This window comes from Vicugna pacos, chromosome 6 (genome assembly GCF_048564905.1).
Source record: "Vicugna pacos chromosome 6, VicPac4, whole genome shotgun sequence".
NCBI lineage: Eukaryota > Metazoa > Chordata > Mammalia > Artiodactyla > Camelidae > Vicugna > Vicugna pacos.
The window spans coordinates 22696098-22721855 of record NC_132992.1 but is presented as its reverse complement, the minus strand read 5'-3'; the positions used below and the strand labels follow the sequence as shown (position 1 = coordinate 22721855).

The 25758-nt window shown below is 36.6% G+C and overlaps 1 protein-coding gene and 1 long non-coding RNA gene across 3 annotated transcripts in view; one reads left to right on the top strand and one right to left on the bottom strand.

Moving 5' to 3' along the window:
- The first annotated feature begins 3654 nt into the window (after positions 1-3654).
- MGA (MAX dimerization protein MGA) overlaps positions 3655-25758 on the top strand; it is a 144355-nt gene continuing 122251 nt past the window's right edge. The window contains exon 1 of one of the 2 annotated variants that reach the window (XM_031672915.2): positions 3655-3781. The gene's annotated coding sequence lies outside the window, so the exon portion shown is untranslated. Of the gene's footprint in view, positions 4077-25758 lie in introns of both variants that reach the window. The other variant, XM_015237148.3, reaches the window with a different exon arrangement.
- LOC140696821 (uncharacterized) overlaps positions 16426-25758 on the bottom strand; it is a 40834-nt gene continuing 31501 nt past the window's right edge. The window contains exon 3 of the long non-coding RNA XR_012073366.1: positions 16426-16739. This is a non-coding gene — a long non-coding RNA (uncharacterized lncRNA). The remainder of the gene's footprint in view (positions 16740-25758) is intronic.

Genomic DNA, 25758 nt, shown 5'->3' with positions numbered 1-25758 from the left:
GATCTATGAAAAATGGATTATATAGTGGGGTGGAGTTGGGGATGAAAAGTAAGGTTCCAATGAATGTTCTTTCTTCAGGCTCTTTTTTTACACCACCTTCAGGCAGTTGTCCCTTCACGTGGCTAGAGTCTTCTACTTTCCTCTTTCTAAATTTGTATCACATCGTCGACATTGGCAATTGAGGTCTCCAACAAAATGGATTTTGCTCACCTCTAGCAATTTCCTCCATTTTTGTATAATTCAGTGTGTGCTATGTTATGTGTGGTAACTGATAATCCCAAATCTCAGTGTCTTAAAACTACATAAGTTATTTCTTGCTCATGCTACATAGTCACTGCTATTTGCTTGGTGGTATCTGCTCTGTGTCATCCATATTATGGGGCCAAGGCTGACACAGTAACCACCAGTTTGAGCATTGCTAGTAGCTGTAGCAGAAGGAAAGAGAAAATGGCTGAATTGCATGTTGGCATTTAAAGCTTCTTCCCAGAAGTGATACATGTCACTTCCACTCACATTTCATTGGCAAAGCAAGTCATGAAGTCATTCCTAACTTTATAGGAGCAAGAGCAAGGAAGAGCAATTATATCATGTTCCTGAAAGTTGGGAGAACCAGAAATATTAGAGAATAGCATAAATGTGAACAACCACTTCCAAGGTCATTACTAATATTCTTCAGCACTCAGGAAAATATCTGTTCAAAACTTCAAGCAATTAAAATTATTTCACTCATCCTTACTAAGAGCATTCACTGTGTAGGACATTATCAGCCTTTTACTAGTGTATTGTAAAACAGTATAGATGACAAGTTTTGTATTTCGAACTCAACTTTAACACGCTATTATCGTTATATTGAAATATTCATACACTTGTATTTGTAGGGTCTCATAGAGATAAGGGTTGAACTAATGCAATGGTGGAAGAAATGGAAAGTAGGAGTTGGATAAAAAAAGAATGTTTAGTGGTAGAAGCAACAGAACTTTGTGACCAATTGAAAGTGGAAAATAAATGAGAAAGACCAGTTAAGGATAGCGGAGGTTTCCCTAGTTGGGAGACTTATTGGAATGATGGTGTCATTGCCCATTTAAGGGAATGCACTAGTAGGTGGTGTGAAGGTGATGAGAGCAATACTTGGTTTTACTTTGGAAATATTGAATTTCAGACGTCTATGGGAAGCTCTGCTCTAGCTAAGTGTCCCTTTGCTAGGAATGGATAAAGGCAGGAGAACAAACTACCAGAAGGAGACTGGGAAGGAAGAGTCTAACACATTGTGTTATGCAAATGAAGTGAAGAGTGAGTTTTGAGGATGTCTTTACTCTGAGGTATTTAAATGTAAACAAATTTTTAACCTCCTTGGAGTGCAGGCACAGGTGCCTCCTCTACCCTCTAAGAATCTGTGTAATCATTATTTTACTTCAATAATGTCTCCAGTTCAGCATTTTAATGTAATATGTTAAGAGGGAAAAAAACTTGAAGGTGGGAGATAATGTAACAATATGTACCAACAGATGGGCAGCAGCCAGCAAGGAATCTAAAAAAGATCTGCTGTGTAAGAATCTGTTAGTGTGCCTCTAGCACTGTCTAGGGGAGAAACAGAATAGTGGAGAAAGAAAGACTCAAGAATATACTGTATTGGACAGAATACAAGATGCTGGTTAAAATACAACCTTGACCACTAACTAGTACTCACATTTATATAGTGCTTCCTATTCACCATGGACTGTGACAGGTGTTCTAAATATTTCTGTCTTGGAATCATCATGATGCTACAAAGACTAGGTATGTTGGCCCCAATTTGCAGTTAAGGAACTGAGGAACAAAATGTTAAAAAAAAAACAAACAAACACTGTTCAAGGTCAAAGTACAGTAAATGAGAGAATTGTAAGTTCACCCAGATGGGTCTGACTTCAAGGCCTGGGCTCTTCCACTGTAGACAATATACCCCAACCTAGGTGTGCATCACAATTGCCTGGAGAACACGTCGAAACACATTTTCCAGTTTCTCACTCAAGATTGTCTCAGAAGATGGTACTATTAGTATAGTACTTTTCTCTTAGGGTTGTTGTTAGGATTAAATGTAATAAAGTATACTGGAGTATTTGATAAACTGCAAGTGTAACATAGATATGCTTATAATTTACTAGTTTCATTATATCTGATTGCCTAATTCCCTTTCTTTTGATTTTCTGGTCAGAAAATAATTTTCTGATAAGTAATTAGGCTTATAAAGTGCCTTGAAATCAGGAAAGGGTGCCTAATATTATATATTTTGGTTTAATAACTACATTATAAATTAATACATTTAATTTCTAGCTTATAAATCAGCATTCTTGTGAGTCTGACCAGTGCTAGTCAAATTCCCCCAGTTTAATCATCTTTTTGTTAACTGAAGAAACAAAATTGAAATCAGCAAAGCAGAGGAATAGTTAGAGCAGAAGAGATTTGAAAATTGTTTTTATTGGGAATAGAATATCAGGTTTTTGTCCTGGAGGTCAGTTTGTTACAAAATTAACTCGTTCTAATATGCAAGACCACCTTTTCTCAGCATTAGTAGACGGTGTTTTTCTCAGTTCTAATACATCATAGCTAGATTAGGTTTGATAAAATAATTTTTCACACATTGAGGTATGGGAAAGTCATTCGGGCTTATAAATGAGTTAACTTGAATTTTATGCTAACTAAAACAGCCTGTTTGTAGCCTATCAAACATATGTTGTACATCTGCTTTAATTATTAAAGAAAAGGGCACATTGACCAGGAGAATGTCCATGTTAAAAATAAAGATTAAATGCCCCTCTTCCTGGGATGCCAATGCTGGTATGCCTTAGATGATAAGACTTCCTTCCCAGGTGCGGGGGCCATACTCTACGTGTTGTACGTGTATGCGCTGGTCTGTTTTTTTTTTTTTTAATCTTGAAGAACTATACCTCTGACTTGTTTAATGTTGTTTGTTCTGACAAAATATAAAACTGTGCTGAAAACCCTCCTTCTCCAGAACAGTTTCTCAGAGTAATCTGGAAAGTGGGCTTCTGGGCTAGACTTCAGTTTGACTCAAAACAAAACCTCCTTTCTGTTCTTGATTAAAAATTTTTTAAAAAATTGAATTACAGTCAGTTACAATTTATCAATTTCTGGTGTGCAGCACAAAGTCTCAGTCTTTAAGACTACAACATACATATATTCGTTCTTGATTGTTGATTATTTACCTCGACAGGATGAAGCAGAAAATGTTATAGGGCCACCCCTACAATGTAATCTCCCGCCCCTTTAAAATGCCTCCTGCTTCTCTTACCTCCACTTTCCCCCACAACAGCAGCTTTCCAACAAAGGTCTGGTCTATCCCAAGAGAAATTCTAAGCATTATTTCTACTTGCTTCTGACAGTTTACTTGTAGGCAAGTACCCTTGCTGTTTTTTTGTCTTTCAATATTTAAAAAGGGACTCAGCAGGCACATAGTAAAGGCATGCTCCTTGAAGAAAGTTAAGCTGTTTCCCTAAGACAATACATATCAAACGAGTGGGGGGGGAGGAGGCCTGAAAGTGCCGGTTATATCCAGTCACACTCCCATAATTACCCAAACCGCCTCAATCTCAGCCCAAGGGCAGGGCTTTCAAAGGGACAAGAAAGGAACACCAGGGAGGCAAGAGCCAGGAAATCGGGAGAGGTGCCTCTCCCGGCATGCTCTGCAGCACACTGAGGGGCGCCAGACGTATCCCGGCGTGCATCGGGGAGCGCCCAAGGGCGATGGTTCCCGGCTCCTGGAGGGGCACGCGAAGTTAAAGCGGTAGGTGTGAGCTTACTTGCTTTTGAGACCATGCTTTCTCATTCTCCCTTTATGAACGTAACCCCATACGGGCAGAAAAGGAGGTCCTCTTACTACCCTCCCTTTCCGCGTGCGAAGGACTTTCGGTGGCGCCGCTTCGAGCTCGGTGCCAGGTGATTAGCGGCTAGGGGCGGGACTCAGCCGAACACGTGACCAAACCTGGCCGCCAATGACTAGCCGGGTGGTCCAGCAGCGCGAGGATTCCCGGACCCGTGAGCGGAGCGGCGCGTCGGCCCGCTCCGGTCGGCCCTGGCAGGTATGCGCAGGCGCCCTGGTTGTCGCGCGCCCCGACCGTCCCCACGCGCCCAGCGGCGTGTACTTGGCGCGAGGTGTTAAAAGTCTGTTTGGTTGTTTTTTGGGGTGGTGGGTAAGGAGAGGGTGGGGGGCGATGGCGTCACGTGGACGCCACAGCCAATCGCAGGCCCAGGCGCAACCACAGCTTTCCCTGGCGCCCCGGGGTGCGACGTGTTCAGTGAGGTTCGGCTCAGTCCTGCCAGCCCCAGCGCTCTTTCGAAGCGCGTGTGCGGCCTGTAAAATCTGGCCGCGGGTTTTCGTGGAGTCCCGCTCCGTTGTGAGCACGGACGGCAAGTTCTCGGCAAAATGGCTGCTGTAAAGAGTCGCCTAGCAGGGGGAGCGCTGGGGCCGCGTGAAGGTCACATGACGAGGTTGGCAGCGCGTGCTGCTGGCGCGGGGAAGGGGGAGGGTGGGAGGGCAGAGGCGTGGCCAGTCACGTGCTCTCGACTGCGCCGTCCCTCGGTTTTCTAGCGCCTTTGCTTTGGTCGGATCGTCTTTTACTCCTCCCACCTCGAACCTTGGCAAGTGTCGGCGAGAGGCTGTATGGTGTGGTGGAATGAGCAGGATTCTGGGAATCGGGAGACCTGGGGTCTAGGCCTTTGGTTACTTTCGCAATTAGCAAGTCACGTTGCCACTTCTGGCCTCCATTTTCTCTATTTTAGCTCTGTATAGGAGGTTTTTTTTTTAGGACCCTTTAAAGGTATGTAACTTCTGCCTAATCCCAGTGTCATGCTGATAACAAAATTAAAACGATTAGGTCATTAACAATCATTGTGAGACAAGCCAGTCTCACAAGAAAAAAACCACCACAGCCCCCCTCCCCTCCTTATTGACAGTGATGAGGGAATCTTGGTGGAGTTAATTCGTTGTAATATTCTGGGCATGTCTGTCCATATTTATCGATAGCATTAATACTGTATACCTGTCTGGTATCTCATTTGAAAAGTATTCTTTTGGATGTCTAGTCTCTATGTGTTTTCCTGGAAAGAAATCGAGTTAAGTAGTATTGTCATAACTATAGAGATAGGGAAATAAGAGTGGTTAGAGGAACATGTTAGTGCCCTTTTCAAGCTGACTAGAAAGAAGTTGTCTTCTCCACTTGGTGGGCCAGTCTTTTTTTTTTTTTAACTTATTTTTTTATGGAGGTACGGGGGATTGAACCCAGGACCTCATGCATGCTAAGCATGTGCTCTACCGCTATTATGCCCCCTCATCCGCTAATCCTTATAAAAATTTTGAGGCTTCTTGCCAGCAGCCTTTGGTATTTTTATGCTTCTCTGCTCCCAGTTCCAGCTCTTCATTTTACGGAGGGTCAAGGCCTTAGTGAAATGAAGCAGGCATAAATTATATATTTTTCGTATCACTGCTATGTTTTATGCTACCCTTTGATGTAACTTAAAGAGCCTTTGAATTTGTGGGAGCACAATCTGGAAAACATTTATTGAGCAATCATTATAATAGTTATCACTTTGGAACAATTATAATAATGGTTAACATCTTTCTAGTGTAGTACTGTATATGTCTTAATTCATTTAGTTCTCAAGACAGATCTATGAGTTAAGTACTGTTATCTCCATTTTACCAGTGAGGGCTATAGTGACAGAGAGATTAAGTAACTTGCACAGGGTCATATGGCTGATAATTTACATAATTCCAACCAGAATTCCTTTTGAAAACTTGACGAAATTATTTTAAATTTCATTTGGAAGAGTGAACCAGTAAAGTATAAAAATGTTTGAAAGAGAAAAGTGCAAGGGGGGATTTGCACTAGTGAATATGCAAATAAAGCTATGATTAATGAGACACTAAGTGGTAACTCTGGCCTGGAATAGACAGCAGTGGGACAGAATAATAAATCTAGAAATATATAAAACTCTTTAGTATTCTAAAGGTGGCATTTCATATTAGCTGAGAATTTCAAAATTGTGTTGTAACAATTGGCTAACCATTTGAAAAAAATAAAATGGAATCCTGCCTTAATATGTAAGTAAAATCTAGGTGACTTAAATATTTGTAAAATATGAAGCCAGAAAATTACTGCTTTAAAAAAATGCGTAAATGATTTTCTAATCTTGACGTAGGATGAGCTGTTCTAAACATGACTGCAAAGGCAGAACCTATAAAGGCAAAGACTGATAGAATTACTACATAAAACAACCTCTAGTTGGCAACAACACTATAAAGTTAAAAGACAAACTTATTCATTTAGTATTTGCTTAACATTTGTTGAGTGCTTACCATGTGCCAGGCAGTTTTTCAGGTGTAGGGGGCCTAGTAATGAGCAAAGCCAGGCAAAATGGGGGAAAAAAAATTTGCACCAAAAAAAAAAAAAATTTGCACCATGTGTTGGACCCAGAAAGTTAATGACTTTAGTATCTAACAGAAAGGCAAAAGATCTGAATAGGTAAATCACACACTTAGAGAAATAAAAATAACCAATAAAGTTACATTATATATGTACAAAAATACGTTATTTTCCACTTATAAACGACATAAAACAACCCTTCCACCCAGCAGATTGGCACATATGTAATAAAATGTTAATATCTAGTATTGGCATAGGAGTGGAGAAATTGACACATTTCTACACTGTTGTTGGTAGATATTTACATTTGAACATCCTTTCTGGAGAGAGTTTTGGTCATACCTAATTGAGAGCATTAAAAACTTGTATGTCCTTTGACCCAGCAGCTCCTTTTCTTTATTAAGGAATTAATTGGTAAGTTTGCGAAGATGTTCATTTGAGTTGTCTTTGTAGTATTTTTTTATAATAGCAAAAAACTGGGAAAACTTAAATGTTAAGTCATTGGGGATTGGCTACATAAATAATATGCCTTAATGGGGGGCATATTTTGTAGTTAGTAGACATGATAGAGATTTCTAATAGTGACTTAGGAAGCATATTTTATATATTGTTAAGTATAAAAAACAGATTATAAAATTATGTGTAGTATGATCACATTTTTGTAGTTATATATCTCTATCCATTTACAGAGAAATCTAAAAAAGTATATATCAAACATAAGCTAACAGTGATTTTATTTGAGTGATAGGATTTTTGGATGAATTTAATTTAAAAAAGCATATTATTTTTTAGAACAGTTTTAGATTTATAGAAAAATTGCAAAGACAGTATAGTTTCTAAATACCCAGCACCCAATTTTCCCTATTATTAACATCCTTTGTTAATATGGTCTATGTATTATAATTAATAAACCAAGATACATGATTATTAACTAAAGTTCATAGTTTAATCAGATTTCTTTAGTTTTTATCTGATGTCCTTTTTCTGTTCCAGAATCCCATCCAGGATACCACAAATACTTTTTTTTTTAATGTCCTAATTCTTTATTGATGGGTCAGATTCTAGGGAGAAAAATGTGAGGGACAAAAGAAAGTAAGGTAGGCAAAAAGTGAAAACAACCATAAGGGATGTGTTACCAAGACGGCCATAGCTTCATTGCAAACAAAGCTGGCTAGTTGATCTTCCAAGGCATCTCTGGAGAGGTCATATAAAGCTCCTGCCTCTCAGAACCTTCCATTACGCAACCACAATACCTTTAGTAATCATGTTCATTTAGGATCCTTGTGGTTATGATTTCTCAGTTTCTCAGACTTTCCTTGTTTATTTGTTTTTAGACTTTTGTAACAAAATATTTTGTTTTATTTGTTTTGTTTTTGTTTGAGGAGGAGGTAATTCAGTTTATTTATTTACTTATATATTTTGATGGTGGTACTGGGGATTGGACCCAGGACCTCGTGCATACTAAGCACACACTCTACTACTGAGCTGTACCCCTGCCCTGGCTCTCCTTGTTTTTGATGACCTTGATGGTTTTGAGCGGTACTGGTCAGATATTTTGGAGTATACCCCTCAGTTGGGATTTGATTTTATTTTCATGATTAGACTGAGGTTAGAGTACATACTATCGACATGTTTTGTCACTCTTGATGTTGACCTTGATCACCTACTGTGAATGTGGTCTTTAAATGTTTGCTTTTCTGTAGTTTCTATTTTTTAAAATAATTTGTTACTTGCAATATAAAAAAATTTGTTATAATATTCTGGGCGTGTCTGTCTATATTTATCCATAGCAGTTATAACAAGCAGTACATTGACAAGCTGATAATATAGAAAGAGGATAATAGAAGTTACGGTCAAAGAAAAATAACTGGCCAAGTTACTGGGAAGGGCTAAATATAGAAAGGAATTAAAGGCATTAGTATAGTATAGCTTGTTTTAACAGTCTTTAAACTGTTTTAGAACTCTGTTCTAGGAAGAACAGCCTGGTAACCATGAGTTAGATCTAAACTTAAAGGTGAGGACAGAATTATTCAATTATGCATAACAGGATGAAAATGTAAATAAGATAGATGAGGAGAGTTAAGTAAATTCATTCATTTGACAAGAGATAATTAATGGGCCCTACTGTATGCCAGGTATTATACCAGATTTAGGGATTGAGCAGTGAATAAGACAAAGTCTTTAGTGTCATGCAGTTTATATTCTAGTGGATAGACAGTAAACTAATAAATAATATGATTTCAGATTTTGTCAGTGCTATGAAGAAAATAGTGCAAGAGTATAGAGTCCTACTCAGCCATAAAAAATAATAAAATAATGTCATTTGCAGCAGCATGGATGGACCTGGGTATCATCATTCTAAGTGAAGTAAGCCAGAAAGAGAAAGAAAAATACCATGTGATATCACTCATATGTGGAATTAAAAAAAAAAAAGAAAGACACAAATGAACTTATTTACAGAACAGAAACAGACTCACAGACACAGAAAACAAACCTATGGTTACCAGAGGGGAAAGCAGGTAGGAAGGGATAAATTGGGAGTTCGAGATTTGCAGATACTACTATATATAAAATAGGTAAGCAACAAGTTTTTTCTGTATAGCACAGGGAACTATATTCAATATCTTGTCATAACCTATAATGAAAAAGGATATGAAAAAGAATGTATATGTATATATGTATGACTGAAACATTATGCTGTACACCAGAAATTGACACAACATTGTAAACTGACTGTACTACCAAAAAAAAAAAAAGAATATAGACGGTGGTGGTAGGTTTGGTGGTTCTTTTAGATAGGTCACCAAGAAAGGATTCTCTGAGGTAACATTTGAGGATAAAGAGACCTGAATGAGAAGGAGCAAGGCATGCTACATGTGGAGCATTTCAAGTGGTGGGGATACTAATGTAAAGATTCTGGGACAAGAATCAGTTTGGGATTTTTTAGGAAGTGCAAGAAGGCTAGTGTGGTAGAGTTTGGAGATTTCTGGGGTATTAATTGGTGGTGGTGGTGGTGATGGTGGGGTCTGGTCATAATGATTTAGGGACGTTGATGGGTCTCAGATGGTATAGAGCCTGTGGACTAGAAGGACTTTGAATTTTATTCTACAAGTGGTGAGATCCATTGGAGAGTTTTATGAAGAAAAATGATACAATCAAATTTGTGTTTGAAAAAGATCACTTTGATTACTGTAGAGGCAAGAGGTGCAGCTGGAGGCCATTTAGGAAGTCATTGGAACCCTTCAATGCAGTATGGTGGCTTGGATCAGGGAGACAATGATGGAGGCAGTGAGAAGGGGTTGGATTCAGGGTATATTTTGAAGTTAGAACAATGGAATTTGCTGATAGATTACTTGTGAGAGGTGAGAGAAAGAAAGGAATCAAAGATGACTCCAAGGTTTTTAGCTGGAGCAACTGGTGCTATGTACAGTGAAAACTGGAAGGAGCTAGTTTGGGGTTTAAAATAAAGAGTTTAGTTGCATGTGTTGAATTTGTGATGCTCTAGGTATCCAGGAATAGGCAGTTGACTGTTCAGGTCTGGTGTCCAGAGTCAAAGTCATGGTTCTGAATGTACATTTGGGTTGTCATCAGTAAAAACATGGGTCTGGTGAGACCCATGAGCCAAGGAGCAGAGAAGAGGGCCAATGACTGAGCCCTGAGACTCAGCTGAAAGCATGAACAGAGGAATAGGTCACACTTAGATTTCTATTGTATCTGCATCAGCACAGTATTTACTGATGTCTATATGATGTAATATTAAATAATGCCTTTGAGATGATTGTAATGTAGCTTAGGCTCTTCCTGTTACATGAACTGGTTCTTCTGGGTTTTGTCACTGTCCTACCTGAAGATTTCTCTCCATTTCCTGGGGGCATAAACTCCATATTTCATAGCTTAGCATACCAGACCTATCATTATCTAACTTTATCCTACCTTTGTCTGCTCTTTATCCTCTCTGCTGTTTATCATTCCTGCCATGCCCAACATGTTCTGCTTGTGTATAGCCCTCTATTTGCCTGGAATACTTTCTACTCCTCTTCCTGCTTTTTGTCTTAAACTCCTACTCAGTCTTCAATATCCAGATTAAATTTGCTATGTAGTTTCCCCAAATTTCCACAGACAGAAGTTGGCTCCTCACTGCATGGTACTTCCTCCGCTCTGTTGTTTGTACTTTAATTTATAGCAGAATACAAAGTCAGTTGATTTTGACTTTTTAAAATTCATTTGTTTCCCCAGTGCTTGACATGTTTTAGATGCTCAATCTAATGCTTTGAAAAATTTTAGAAGTTTTGTTTTGGCAAAAGAGAGTAAATAATTAAAACTAGATCTTATAATATGCAATCATATGTATCATTAGTAGAGATTTTTAGGATTTATCTTATGGTGAGTTTTTGGTTTTAATAACATTCATTGTGATGAAATTTAGCTAGTACAGAGTTTAATGAATTGATGTCATTTAGGAGTCTTAGTTCAGAGACATTTTAGGAATGGTTTAATCTCTAGAGTTGAATAATGCTTATTTTTTTGAGGCAAGCTATTATAATAGATTCTTCCTTCCCTTGCCCACTTTCCCACCCACCTTCTCAGTAGTCAAGAATTCTATTTTAACATTACACTTGTACTTTGAGCTCTTTGCTAGAGAAGAAACCTAATGTAATAAATCCAGTAGAATCAGCAGTAGGCACCCCAGGAATGTCCTTTAAACTGTTGCATAGAGAGAGGCTTATTGGTGTGAATTGTAGGTGTGAGAGTTTCAGTCTGTGAGCTCAAAGTAGGGTTAATTATTTTGTCATTCAGTTGTAAGCATGTACTGAGCACCTGCCATATATGGGCACTGTGGGGGACCCACAAAAGCAGTAAAAGTCATGGTTCCCTGCACATGAATGCCTGACAATTTAGTCAAGGAACTGAAACATAGCATTAGAAAGGAATTTAATCTTAGCAAGCAATATATCAATAAATGCAAAATCCCGTGGTGTAGATCAAAAACTTTGCATTTCTTGAGCCTATAAGTAGGTTCTCAGAGCTGTATACCGTTTTATCTTGCATCAATTTTCAACATTTTGATTTGATTTGCAAGGTCTGCATTTTCTCCTATCCTTTAACATTTTTAGTTTCAAAAAGATATTATTGATTTGACTCTTTGATGTGATGAAAGCGCTATACAGGAAAAGAGTGCCCTGCCAGTACATCATTGCTTTCAAACATCTCATTCTTTCACGTCTAAAAAGCAAATGCGTAATTGGAAAAGGTGGAATTCATTGATCCTTATAAGTGTGACAGAGGCATTCTTTTATACTTTTGGTATGCGTAGGTTTTCTTAGACATATCTTTTCTTTCTACCTAAGACTCTCCAGAGGCTGGGGAGGTGGAGAGGAGAGAAGAGTATAAAAAGCCTCGAGAAAAAATTGTGTGTATGTATGAGTTTTAAAAGTACTTATTTTTGGATTTGAATTATACAAGGTTTCTTCTCATTTAAGAAGATATAAAAAACATAGATAAGCACAAAAAAGGAAATAAAATTTTCTAGTATACTGCATTGTCAACCTTATTGGTGTGCTTCTAGGCTTTTTTTTTTAATTGGCATATTTTGTTTTTTAGTAAATAAAATTAATAGTGCAGATACCTTTAGGAATAAGTAGATAATTGTCTTTACATAAGGTGGATCTGATCAGTTTATTCTCAATAAAATTCTTTGGTAGCTTCTCATAGTAAATGGAATCAAGTTGAGACAAGTTCAGATGCTTTAGCCTAGTACATAAAGCCCACTACCTTACAGCTTATCTCATCTACCATATATTTTATCCATACTACTTTCAAGCCTCTAGACCAGGGGTTGGCCAACTTTTTCTGTAAAGGGCCAGGTAATAAATATTTTAAGCTTTGTGAGCCTTACTGTTCCTGTCAGTAACTACACAAATATGCTGTGGTAAAATGAAAGCAGCTGTAGACAATATGTAAATGAATGATCATGGCCATGTTCCAGGGAAACTTTGTTTATGGACACTAAAATTTGAATTTCGTACAATTTTTGCAGGTTATAAAATTTTATTATTTTAATTTTTTTCAACCGTTAAACGATGTAAAAACCATTCTTAGTTTATGGGCTGTGCAACAGAAAATGGCAGGACGTGGCCTACGGGGTTGTAGCTTGCTAAGCCTTGCTGAAGACTGCCATACTTGCTGTACCTCTGCCTGTATTCAGTAATCCTCCCCCTGTTTCTTTCCCACGTTTGACTGTCTTGTTTAAAATTCATCTTGGGAGGAGGGCATAGCTCAATGGTAGAGAGCATGCTTAGCATGCACGAGGTCCTGCGTTCAATTCCCAGTGCCTCCACTTAAAAAATAAATAACCCTAATTACCCCCCCCCAAAAAGCCAGTCCAGGTCATGTAAAATTCACCTTAGATGTCATAGTCTCGGAAATCAGGGTTTCTTAGATCCTTTTCTGGTAATGGAAGTGCTTTTCAAACCTTTATCATTGCACTTATATGATTGTATTTTTAAAAATTGTAGTAAAATCTATATAAAATGTATTGGTTTAACCATTATTAAGTGTTCAGTTCTTTGGCACTGAGTATGTTCACATTGTTGTACAGTCACCACCACCACCATCCATCTCTAGAATTTTCATCTCTCCAGGCTGAACTCTGTACCTGTAAAATACTAACTTACTATTCTCCCCTCCCTCTAGTCCCAGGCATACCATTCTACTTTTTGTCTATAAATTTGACTGTGCAGGTACCCCATGTAGTTAAATCATACAAAATACTTGTCTTTTTGGAACTGGCTTATTTCTCTTAGCCTAATGCTTCAAGGTTCATCCATGTTGTAGCATGTGTTAGAATTTCCTTTCTTTTTAAGGCTGAATAATATCCCATTACATGTTTATACCACTTTTTTTTGTATATCCATTCATCTGTTGATGGACATTTGGGTTGTTTCTACCTTTTGGCTATTGTGAATAATGCTACTATGAACATGGTGTAGAAACATCTCTTTGAGTCTCTACTTTATACTTTTGAGTATATTTCTAGAATTAGAATTGCTGGATCATATGGTAATTCTATATTTAATTTTTTGAGGAACTGCAGTGGCTGCATCATTATGACTGAGTTTTTTAAAATAAACTTTTTTGGGGAATAATTTTAGATTTATAGAAAAGTTGTGAAGACTGTACAGAGTTTCTGTATACCTCTCACCCAGTTTCCCCTAATTTAACATCTTACATTACCATGGTATGTTTGTCAAAACTAAGAAACCAACATTGGTCCATTACTGTTAAATAAGCTCCAGACTTTATTTGGGTTTTATTAGTTTTTCCACTAATATCCTAAATCTGTTCCTGGATGCACTTGAGGATACTACATTGCATTTAGTCTATATGTTTTTTGTTTTTTCCATAGTACTTAGCACAGAGTGTGGTACATAATAAGCACGGTAAGTGTTTCTTGAATGAATTAATCATTTCCTTTTAATTTTTCTCCCCATTTTGGGGTATGTTCATTAACCTTCCTTTAGATTTATTCAACTGATTTATTTACCCTCATATCCTTTCATCCCTCTTCCCCCACCATCTGTTTCTAAGGTCCATTACAATTTTTTTCACTAATTTTTTTTGAGTAAAAGTATTCATGGTATATGTGGCAAAGACCACTAAATGTCACATCTGCTCTCCACTTCTTTGGGCACACTGCTAGTCAGAATCCCTCAGTCTCCTTTGTAGTTTGATGAGACCACGTGACTGAAGTTTTCTCTAGTGGAATGTGATTGAAAGTGGACTTGACCTCCTTCATGTGTTTCTCTTTGTCTGCCTGTCCTAGCTATCTAGGATGCAACAATCTGGGACAACCTTGGAAGCCTTGTACTCAAGATGGCAGAGTCCTGGAATGGCTCTGGAAGAGAACTGGCTTAATTAATAACCTGAATTTTCAAAATATTCACTCACCAGGCTGACATTTTGGATCTGTTTGTGTAGTGTGCCCTACCCTTTCTAGTAAGTGTGCTATATGCTCAGCTCTGAATAGAATCATTATGAACCTTGAGTAATTAGAATCATATAATTATATTGGGAAGACATGGGAAGTGTGCACATGTATGGAAATACGAAGTGGAAGGAGAGCTAAATTGTCATCTTCTATAGTGGGAAGTGAATAGTGCCACAAAAATTGATTGCTTTTTGCTAAATATATCTGGTGAGAGGGAGCTTACCACTTTGTGAGCAAACCTGTTTCACTGTTGGGTAGTTTTAGAAGTCATAAGGTTATTCCTTTTGCTGACATGAAAACTTCCTTTCAGAAACTTCCATTCCAGGACCCACTAGAGTGTATGTTATAGTCTAATCCTGCTTTCATGGCAACTTTCAAATGATCCTTTAAATTATCTTCATGATTTACCCCCACATCTAAAATTTTCTAATCAATGATGATGAAAATCATCTTTGATTTTGAGACTGATTATCACCAAATCCTTCCATATCCTGGTCCCCTGGCTCTTGACTGTTCTTTAGATATGGATTTGTTGGTTGTGTTGCAGTTGGCTGTTTTGCATAAACCTCTGCTGCCTGGTGGCCTTAATCTGCAACTGGTGTTCTTGTGTGATCTTCTCAAGAGCTGACCTCAGTGGTGCCTTTGGGATTATCAAGTGTTGACTTTTTAACTGCCTTTATTGGCCTATTAGCTTCTCCTGGTACCACTACAGTTCCCATTAAGTTTCCTAAAGGTTAGCCTCATGCTTTTAATTTCTTATAGCTTAGACTTCCAAGGAATTTAAGAAAAGCTCTTCTTGGGGCTAGTGCACGATCACATCATGCCAGAGGTGTCCTTCCTTGCCAGTAGCCAACCAGGGCTCCTGAATAGAGCCCATATACCTCTACTCTCTTTCACCTCAACAAGAATTCTCTTTTCTACCTGAGGTTTTGCCTAGAGTGATCGAATATGGCCTGTTTCCTTATTATTTAAGTGTATTATTTCTAATGCTCTGGACTCCTACTATCAGTTTTAAAGTCCTCCTGCAAACCTAACAGGTCACTGCCTACTCTACCCAAGTTCCTCTGGAGAGTGAAATCCCTCCCACCCTAGTCTTCTGTTGCACTTATAGCAAAAGCTGGACATAAAATGTATTGACAAATAGAGAAATATTAAGTAAATTGTGGCATTAAAAGTGAAAAATACAAATCAAAGGCTGTGTAGCAACTTGGAGAGTATGTTTTCAAAATAATGTTAAATGAAGAGTAGAACCCAGATTGCAAAGATCTTGCTTTAAATTATGGGGAAAAAATCCTACAAAAATATATACACATGCATGTAGAAATTCAGAAGAATGAAAAGTCATGGTCAGCGGTAAGATTGTAGGTGAGATTGTAAGTATCTGGAATTATTTATTGATCTTCTGTGTTCCCCATTAGAATATAAGCTCTGAGAATTCAGGGATTTTGGTCTGTCCTAGAATAATGCCTGGCCTGGAGTAGTTTTTCAGTACATCTTTGTTGATTTTTTAATGAACTGAATGTGGAAATTTCTTCTTGATAGTCTTAGTGTTTAATGCTATAGTAATGCTAATTAAAATTAAAAGAAGAAAATTAAAAAGAAAATTCTCAATGATTTCAACCTTTTAAAAATATATTTTAATTTTTACATATTTTCACTACCCTTGTTGCCCTTCTCTGGTCTTCATAACCAGTGGTGCCCAAAACAGGATATATTGTCCAGTTTTTGACAAGCCAACCTAGCATGTAGAAGAATAATTTCCTCTCAGGTTCTAGATACCACACTTCCATTTTAGAGTTTTTTGCAAATATGTCCCACTGTTGACTTACGCTGAACTTACTTTGTTGCTATTTAAAACTTTAGTTTTGCTAACATAACAGTTTTCAGCTCTTTCCCAGTAAGTGTTTGCCTGCTGATACAACAGTACTAGCCAGCTTGACTTTTGAGTATTTTTGTTTTCCCTGTCCACCTTCATTGGAAATGCTGATAAGTAGCAGAACATTTAAAAGATGGGCAGCCAGAGAATAAAAGAAGCAAAACCTCTGGAAAGCCTACATATTTTATAATTATCTTCCAAATAATTCATGATGATTATACATTTTCTTGGTGCTTCAGAATTTCTGAACTGGCAGGAAGTAGGTACTTAGATAAAAATCAGAAACTGATCTCTTGGCTCTGTCTTCATATAGTATTGAAAACCTGTTTCTTTCGGAAGATGTGCCATTCCAGTCTTACCCTTATTTTCCAAATGCTTATTAACTGCCATCAGCTTTCCATTTTTCATGGCCATTATTGGCTCTTATATTCGTTGACTAGGAGTTGGCAAATTTTTTCTGTAAAGGACCGGAAAGTGAATATTTTAGGCTTTGTGAGCCAGAGAGTCTTAGCCTTAAGAACAACTCATCTGTGCTGTTGTATCACAAAACCAGCCATAGACAATACATAGATGAAGGACATGACTGTGTTCCAGTAAAACTGTTTATAAAAACAGATATCAGGCCTAGTGGTCTGATGATGCCTGTCATACACCCACCACCTTCACCATCTAAGAAGATAGAATGATGGAACTCTATGGTAGAAATCATTTTCTTTCAGAATTTTTGAAGGCTTTGCTTCTAGCCTCCAGTATTCCTTTGGAGAAGTCCCTTGCTATTCTGATTTCTTGATCCTTTGTTAAACCAGTCTCCCCTTCACCCGGAGTCTTCTCCCATCACTTTCTGTGTGCCTCCTAAAAGTTACTTAAATTCTCATCACTTTTCCTCCTCAGGAGGATGGGGATAATAGTGTCTACTTAGGCTTGCCGTGAGGATTGATTAGATAAGATTGTAAAGTGCTGCAAACAATGCTTGGCATACAGTAAACACTTAGTAAATAATTGTTGCTATTATCATCAACATCATCATCATTTTACAAACCAAAATACCTTTTTCAGCATTTTTGACTGTCCATAACTATCTCCTGGAACTGTGGGGTTCCTTTGGTGTGGAGTCTTGATTTCATAGACCAAGTCTGGAATAACTTGAAGTAATACTATAGGGCTTTAGGGTTGAGGAGTGGGAATGGGATAGTCCTGTAACCCTGAGCCTAACATGAAGGTTGGAGGCCCATAAGAATTTGGTCCCAAGTTACATTCACCAAGTTTGGAAGGAGAGGTCAGGATACACTTGTACCTTACTCCGCCCAGGTGACTGCTTACCAGGACTTTGCATGTTAGTGTCAATCATACTGTTTTTCAAGCCTTTAACCGTATTTATATTTAAAAAATGAAAGCTTGTCAGCACTGCAGGTTACTTTTCAGTTCTTTTTAAAGTGTTACAAGTCCCTTTTTATTTTGAATAGTGCTCGTTCTTGCTACCAGCATTTTATATGGCCAGTAAGAATTTAAGATAATTAGATCAATAGAGATAACCAATCTTGGTGCTATTTTGAAACAGTAGATTTGAAAAGAGCAGATTTTCCAGATTGAAATATTTTGATGTAGAAGCACAGTTTATGTCCTCAGATTCTCCTTAATTTTGTTTTTTGGGACACTCTGACTTCTGAGTGGCATTCTAGTAAAGATGTGGATAGGAAGAAACCTTCCTGTGTCATTTTTATGGGGAGTAAGGAATCATTATAAAAATCATCAATTATTATTTGTTTAAGCATTTTTATTTTTGATGAGCCTAAGATTATATGAGATACACTTGTCTTGCCCCAAACTTCAGCCTTAAATTTAGCTGGTTATTTTACTAGCATTTGGTCCAACAGGATGGGAATTCATTCTTACTCTGGGAAAAAATAGCCATCTTTTAAGAGACACTTATATGCGAGACATTGTGTTAAGCATCATCATCTAAGTTAATTTCCTAAACGGTTTCTTCCTCCTGACTTTGTTTTCTAATAGAATATTCTTAATGTAGTGGCCAGGGGGATGCTGTTAAGTCAGGGATGCTGTTAAAGTCAGGTCATGTCATGCTCAAAACCTGCCAATGGCTTCCTATTTTTGGCAAAATAAAAGCTAAAATCTTCACAGTGGCTTATAAGGTTCTGATCCTCTCTTAGATCTCTGACTTCATCTTTTACCACTTACCCCCACTCTGCTCCAGCTACTTAGCTTCCTTGGTTTTCCTTAATTATGCCTTTTCATTTCTGATTTCCTCTGTTTGGAACACTGCATGGCTGTTTTCTCAATTCTTTCATTTCTTGATGCAGATTTTGGTTTTTCCCCTACCATCCTTCTCCGCTTTATTTATTTATTTTTTCCTTAGCATCTATCATTAGATAATAATAACATATCCTATATTTATTTATTTTGCTTGTTTGGTATTTCCCTTACTAAAATTTAAATACCAGAGAGCAGAGATTTTTTTTACTGTCTTGTTCACTGCTGTCTCTGCATCACTTAGAACAATGCTGGTGCACAGAGTAAGTGATCAGGAAAAGTTTGCTGAGTCAGTGACTAAATTGCCTCAATACTGTGGCATGGGCATTGTTAACCTTCATTCTTCAGATGCAGAAACTAAAGCCCAGAGAGGTTAAATAATTTGTGTAGGGTCATATAGCTCTTAACCATCCTCCTGAGTGGTTTTGTTTCCTCTTAGATATCACCATGAATTCTGTGCTCAGTCATAGGACACTATTTTTGTGTGTGTGTGAGTCTCATATACATATTCAAGCTCCTATGCCTAAGCTCATATTGTTTCCTCAGTGGAAATATTCTTTCCTATATCCTACTGAGGTAGAACTTTATTTACAGAAGAAATGTTGATTTAGGAAAGAGTCAAGTGTATGAAGGTTGTTTGAGGAGATGGAGGGATGAATACTGTGAGCTAAGGTCACATGGTGGGAAATGGATGTATGTTCAGGGGGCAGTTTGGCTAGAATGAGGTTTTGTTTAGGGGTATGATAGTAAAGATAGAAAGGGAGAAAGTTATGGCCCTATTACTGGGAGCTTTGAACTTCAGGTTAAGGAGCTGATGTTTTTTATCTTGTTGCTGTTTGAAGGTTTTTGAGCAGGAGAGTGATCATGTATAACACTGCTTTAAGAAATACTTGATTTTGCTATCGTGATGAGAATGCCATGGTGTGGGAAGAGGCTAGATGGATTGGGGGAATGTTTAGGAGATTATTATAATGATACAGTCTTTAAGTGAGATGATAAAGGCTGAAGTTGAGAAGTTAGAGTGGAAATTAAAGCACAGAGATGAGGTACTTAAAGTATGACTTGTAAAATCCATACTCTTTACTGCGGCCTGCGATGTGCTGGATGATCTGACCTTTGCCTGTCTCTGCAGCCTTACCGCCTGCAACCTTTCCTCTCATTTTCTATGCTCTAGCCACACTGGCTGTTCTTTTCTTTGAATGGACTGTCTTGACTTTAACGTCTTTGCATGTACCTTCTCTTTGCCTGGAATGTTCTTCTCCAAGTCTGGTTCATTCAGTTTTCAGTTTAAATCACCTCTCAGGTCTTTCCTGATCACCAATTTTAAACCACCTTCTCTTATTTCATTCTTTTTCGCTATCGTCATAGTATGTACTCATCTGGTTTTAAAAAATGTATTTGCCTGTCACTTACCCTTAGAATGCTGATTTCATGACAGAAGGGACTTTATCATTTTCACTGCTGTATTCTCATACCTGGCAAGTACTTGGCATTTAACTAGATTTGAAATAGGACTTAAATCATTTGAGTTGGAGGAGTCCTCTAAGTCCAAGGTTTTCAGTTTGAATATCTGTACTATTGATCAAAATAGGAAAACCTAGAGGGATTTTGGTTTTTGAAGGAAAGATGGAGTCTGAGATTGGGGCAAGACATCTAGATGGTGTTGTCCAGTAGACAGTAGAGATGTATACCTGCAACTTACGAAAATGGTTAGGACTGCAGCTATGATTTTTTTTTTAAATCGTAGTGTAATGTATATATAGAAAAGTACAGATGTCATAAGTGTACAACTAGATGAATTTTTACAAAATGATCTAGCACCTGGATCAAAACAGAATGATTACCAGCACTCGTAAGGCCCCCTAGTGATGAGCTATAATCTTTTAATTGGTATTTGTTCTGTATCCCCTTGATTATAAGCACTTTGAGGCAAGGACCATACCTGTTTAACTTATCAGAGTGGTCCAATAAGATGATTTTTGTTAATGGTTGCTCAGGGGAGTCTTATTTTCAGGACTTTCTGTTAATTGCATCCAGTCATTGTTTTCCTTGTCTCTGAACTTCTGTAGCATCAGTCCACTCCAACTTGATTTAACACTTCATTTCTGTTATCTGTTGTTCTTTACTTTTTTCATGTGTTCAGTTAATGTCCCTACTAGTAAATTCCTTGAGATTAGGAACCTTGTCTTATACTTCGTTCTGAATTCTCTTAGCTGCTGTTAACAGCGCTGAGTAAGTAAGTGCTAAGTAAGTACTTCATGGTGAATTATTTTGAACCAATGCTAGATTTGTATAGCATGTTGTAAAGAGTTCTTCAGATGATAATAACAATAGTAAATAAAAAGAACACGTTAAAGTGCAAATTTATACTCAGCATATAACGAAAGTTTTAAAACAATGTAAATAATGTTTTGACAAAATTTTTTTGAAAATAAACTTTTATTTTTGTTTTACCTGCTCTTAATTACTTTTTGTGCAATACGTATTTTAAAGACAAAATTCCAAATAAGAATAATGGAAAACCTTAGATTATCCTTAAGTAATGTTTTAATTATAGCGAGCACTATAAAGTAGCAGAGAGCTGTTAGGTTTTCTTTTTTTTTTTTTTAAGGTATTCTTGTGGGTAAACTGTCAAGGAGTGCAGGCACATGTTAATATTATAACATTCCCACATTTATCATATCTTCATAGATAGTTTTTAAATATAAAAATGTTTTCAGATTTTCATGATTCTATTTTAAAGTTTTTTCAGTCTTCTTCATATATATGTGTATGTATATGAATCTCAGGTGTAGTTGATTTTCTCTGGGCATCTTTTAGATTCAGTATCAGGTAGGCAAATATGAAGAAATATATGACATGAATTTTTGTTTTTCTGCATGACTTGAAAATAGCACAGCATGAGGCCATGCAGGTGGGTTGGAAGAATGCTCAGTTCAACTGAAGATTAAATACCTATGTATGTACTTGAAACTGAAATTCTGTTTTCTATAATACTTTTCACTGGGTCATGGAGAACCTCCTATGAGGTCAACACATCTAAGTATCATAACTAGGGAGAAGCAAATGCCCTAGGTGTCTTATTTCAGCGAATATTCCTTTCAGGAAAATGATTTGTCAAATGTATAATTAAATGCAATTTAACTTTAATACTTTAATGAAATTTTTCAAATTCACTTTTTTTGAAAAGTCTTCATCAGTGTTGATTTAGAAAATATGAGCATTATATTACTTAATTCTGAATACTTCCTAATGCTGTCCTTGTTCTTGCTCAGTTTTCTCATGGTACTTGATTATATCATCTCATTTCTGAGAATATTTGTGATTGAAGGAGAACCATATCTAAATTATTTTTTGTTAATTTTATTGTAAGTAATGCATTATTTGTATGGTAAAAAACTCAATACAGAAGTTTATAGATTAAAAAAGGAAATTTCCTTTCATGTTATCTTCTCTGCACCCTGCTTTCCCTCCTCTCCTCCAGTCTTCCTTCCCTCCCATCAGTGCTGCTGTTAATAATTTGGTAGGCATCTTTTTTTAAACTTTTTCATTTGTATTTACATATATGTATACATCTAGTTGTTTTTTAAACTTAAGTGGAACATCAAGATTTTTCTTTTTTCACTTAATATGTTTTAGAGCTATGTCATTATTTGTATGTAATCACACTGTTGTATATTATGGTTGTTCTATAATTTATTTAACCATTACTTAAATGTCCTTCAATAGGGTATTTCCCAGATTATTTTAATCATCAGTATAGTTAAATCCATGTTACTGTTCCTGGGTTATATTTCTTTGTGTAAATGTTCATATTTCTAGACATGATAGGTACCAAGAAATGGTATCTCTAGTTTGAAAAAGAATTGATATCTTGTTTTGATTTGTATCTCTCTGATTGGTGGTGAAGTTGAGTATCTTTCCATATGCTTACTGGCCTTTGTACTTCTTTTTCTGTGAATTGCATACTCATATTTCTTGTCAGTATGTATACTGGATACTGGAGTTTTTGTGTTCTGGATATTAGGCCAGATATTATTCCTCTGCATGTCAAGTACACTGTTAATATTTTCTCTTCACCTGTTACTTGCTTTTACCTTTTTAAAAGTAGTGTGCTCTATTATATAGAAGTTTTAATTTTGATGTAGCGATAGCTGCTAGTCTTTTCCTGTATGACTTCCAGATTTTGTTTTCTTACCCTCTGATTGTATAAAATTATCTTGTCTTCTAATATATATATATATATATATTTATTTATTTATTTAAAATATTTAGCTTTTTTAATCACTCTCAGTTTATATTTGTATATGGCATAAGATAGGGACTTTTTTTCCATGTGGTTAGCCAGTTGTGCCCAATACAATTAATTAAATCCTTTTTCAGTGATTTGAAATGCCTCTCTCTCTCTCTCTTTTTTTATTGTGGTAAAATACACATAACATAAAATTTACCATCTTAACCATTTTTAAGGGTATAGTTTAGCAGTGTTAAATACATTCATAATGTTGTGCAACCATCACCACCGTTCATCCCCATAACTTTTGTCATCTTGTGAAACAAACTCTATGCCTGTTAAATAGTAACTCCCCATTCTTCCATCCCCAGCCCCTTGCAACCACCGTTATACTTTTTGTCTTTATGATGAAATGCCTCTTTTATCATCTATTTGATTCTCAGTCAGTTAATGGAGTCTCTTTTCTGTTCCCTTTATTTATCTGTGCATCAATATTATATACACTTTCAGTTTCCTATTTTATAGGAATTTAAGAGCAGATAGAGAAAGCTCCTCTACTCTTCTAAAATTTTATTGGATATTTGCATTTTAATTTCTAGTTTTAGAAAATATTCTGTTGGGTTTTGATTAGAATTAGATTGAATTTATAAAATAATTTGAGGAGAATTTGACATCTTCACAATATTGAGTCTACTATCCTAGAATATTATATATTTTCTGTTTTTATCATTTTAATAATTTTATCATTTTGTAATTTTCTTCATATTGGTCTTGCATGTTTCTTATTAGACAGTTAATTAAAACTAATCTCCTTTGGTTAACTTTACCTTTGTAAAGCTTTTTTTTTTTTTTTACCATTTTAAAATTTATGTATTTATTTTACAATATATTTTTAAAATTGAAGTAGAGTTGATGTACAGTACTATCTGTTACAGGTATAAAATACAGTGATTCACAAAATTTTAAAGGTTATACTCCATTTATAGTTATTATAAAATATTGGCTATATTCCCCGTGTTGTACAATACATCCTTGTAGCTTATTTTATACCTAATGGTTTGTACCTCTTAATCCTCCACCTCCATCTTGCCCCTCCCCCTTCCCTCTCCCCAGTGGTAACCACTAGTTCCTTCTTTACATCTGTGAGTCGGTTTCTTTTCTGTTATATTCACTAGTTGTATTTTTTTAGAGTCCACATGTAAGTGATATTTTACAGTTTTTGTCTTTCTCTGTCTGACTTGACTTAGCATAATGTCCACCCATACTGTACACCAAAAACTAATAACGACATTTTAAATCAACTGTACTTCAATTAAAAAGCAAACAACCAACTAACCAACTCATTTAAAATATGGGCAGAAGAGCAGAACAGACATTTTTCCAAAAGAAGAGGTGCAGATGGCCAACAGGAACATGAAAAGTTGCTCAACATCACTAATGTCAGGGAAATGCAGATCAGAATCACAATAAGATATCATCTCATACCTGTCAGAATGGCCATCATCAAAGAACACCAATAACAAATGTTCGCAAGGATATTGAGAAAAGAGAACCCTGTACACTGTTGGTGGGAATGTAAATTGGTGCAGCCACTATGGAAAACAACCTGGAGGTTTCTCAAAAACCTATAAATAGAACCACCATATGGCCCAGCAATTCCACTCCTGAGCATATATCCAAGAAAAACAAAAACATTAATTTAAAAAGATACATACACCCTGCTATTAACAACAACATTATTTATAATTGCCAAGATATGGAAGCATCCCAAGTGCACATCAATAGATGAATGGATAAAGACTATGTAGCATACATGTGTAATGGAATACAACTCACTCACAGAAAAGAAGGATGTTTGCCATTTGCAGCCCTTCATTCATTTTTTTCTTTGCTTAAAAACCAGAATTTTATAATTGGCATAAACATTTTCACTGCATCAAAAATAACAAAATACCTAGAAATAAACTTAACCAAGGAAGTTACCTATACTCTGAAAACTGTAAAACATTGATGAAGGAAGTTGAAGATGTTACAAAAAAATGGAAAGATATCTTGTGCTCTTGGATTGAAAAAATCAACATCATCAAAATGGCCGTGCTACCCAAAGCAATCTCCAGATCCAGTGCAACCCCTGTCAAAATACTCACTACATTTTTCATAGAGTTAGAATCAAAATTTATATGGAACCATAAAAGACCCTGAATTGCCAAAGCAATCTTTTGTAGGTCTGTTTCTTTCTTTCTCTTTCTTCTTTTTGTTCTCTTTTTTTAATGGTTTGATGACTAGAGAAGTTCCTTTAACATTGTTGTAAAGCTGGTTTGGTGGTGCTGAATTCTTTTAGCTTTTGTTTATCGTTAAAGCATTTGATTTCTCCATCAAATCTGAATGAGAGCCTTGCTGGATAGAGTATTCTTGGTTGTAAGTTTTCCTCTTTCATCACTTTAAATACATCGTGCCACTCCCTTCTGGCCCCTGTAGAGTTTCTGCTGAAAAATCTGCTGATAACCTTATGGGAGTTCCCTTATATGTTATTTATTGCTTTTCTCTTGCTAATTTTAATATTTTTTCTTTATCCTTAATTTTTGTCTATTTGATTACTGTGGGCCTTGGTGTGTTCCTCTTTGGGTTGATCCTTTGTGAAACTCTCTGTGCTTCCTGGACTTGGGTGACTGTTTCCTTTCCCCTGTGGGGAAGTTTATGGTTATTCTCTCTTCACAAATTTTCTCAGGTCCTTTTTCTCTCTCTTCTCTTTCTGGGACCACTATAATGTGAATGTTAGTGTGCTTTGTATTGTCCCAGAGTTCTCTTAAACTATCTTCATTTCTTTTTATTCTTTTTTCTTTTCTGTTCTGTAGTAGTGATTTCCACTAATCTGTCTTCTAGCTCACTGATCCGTTCTTCTGCCTCATTTAGTCTATTCTTGGTTCCTTTAGTGTGTTATTCATTTCAGTGATTTTATTTTTCAACTCTGGGT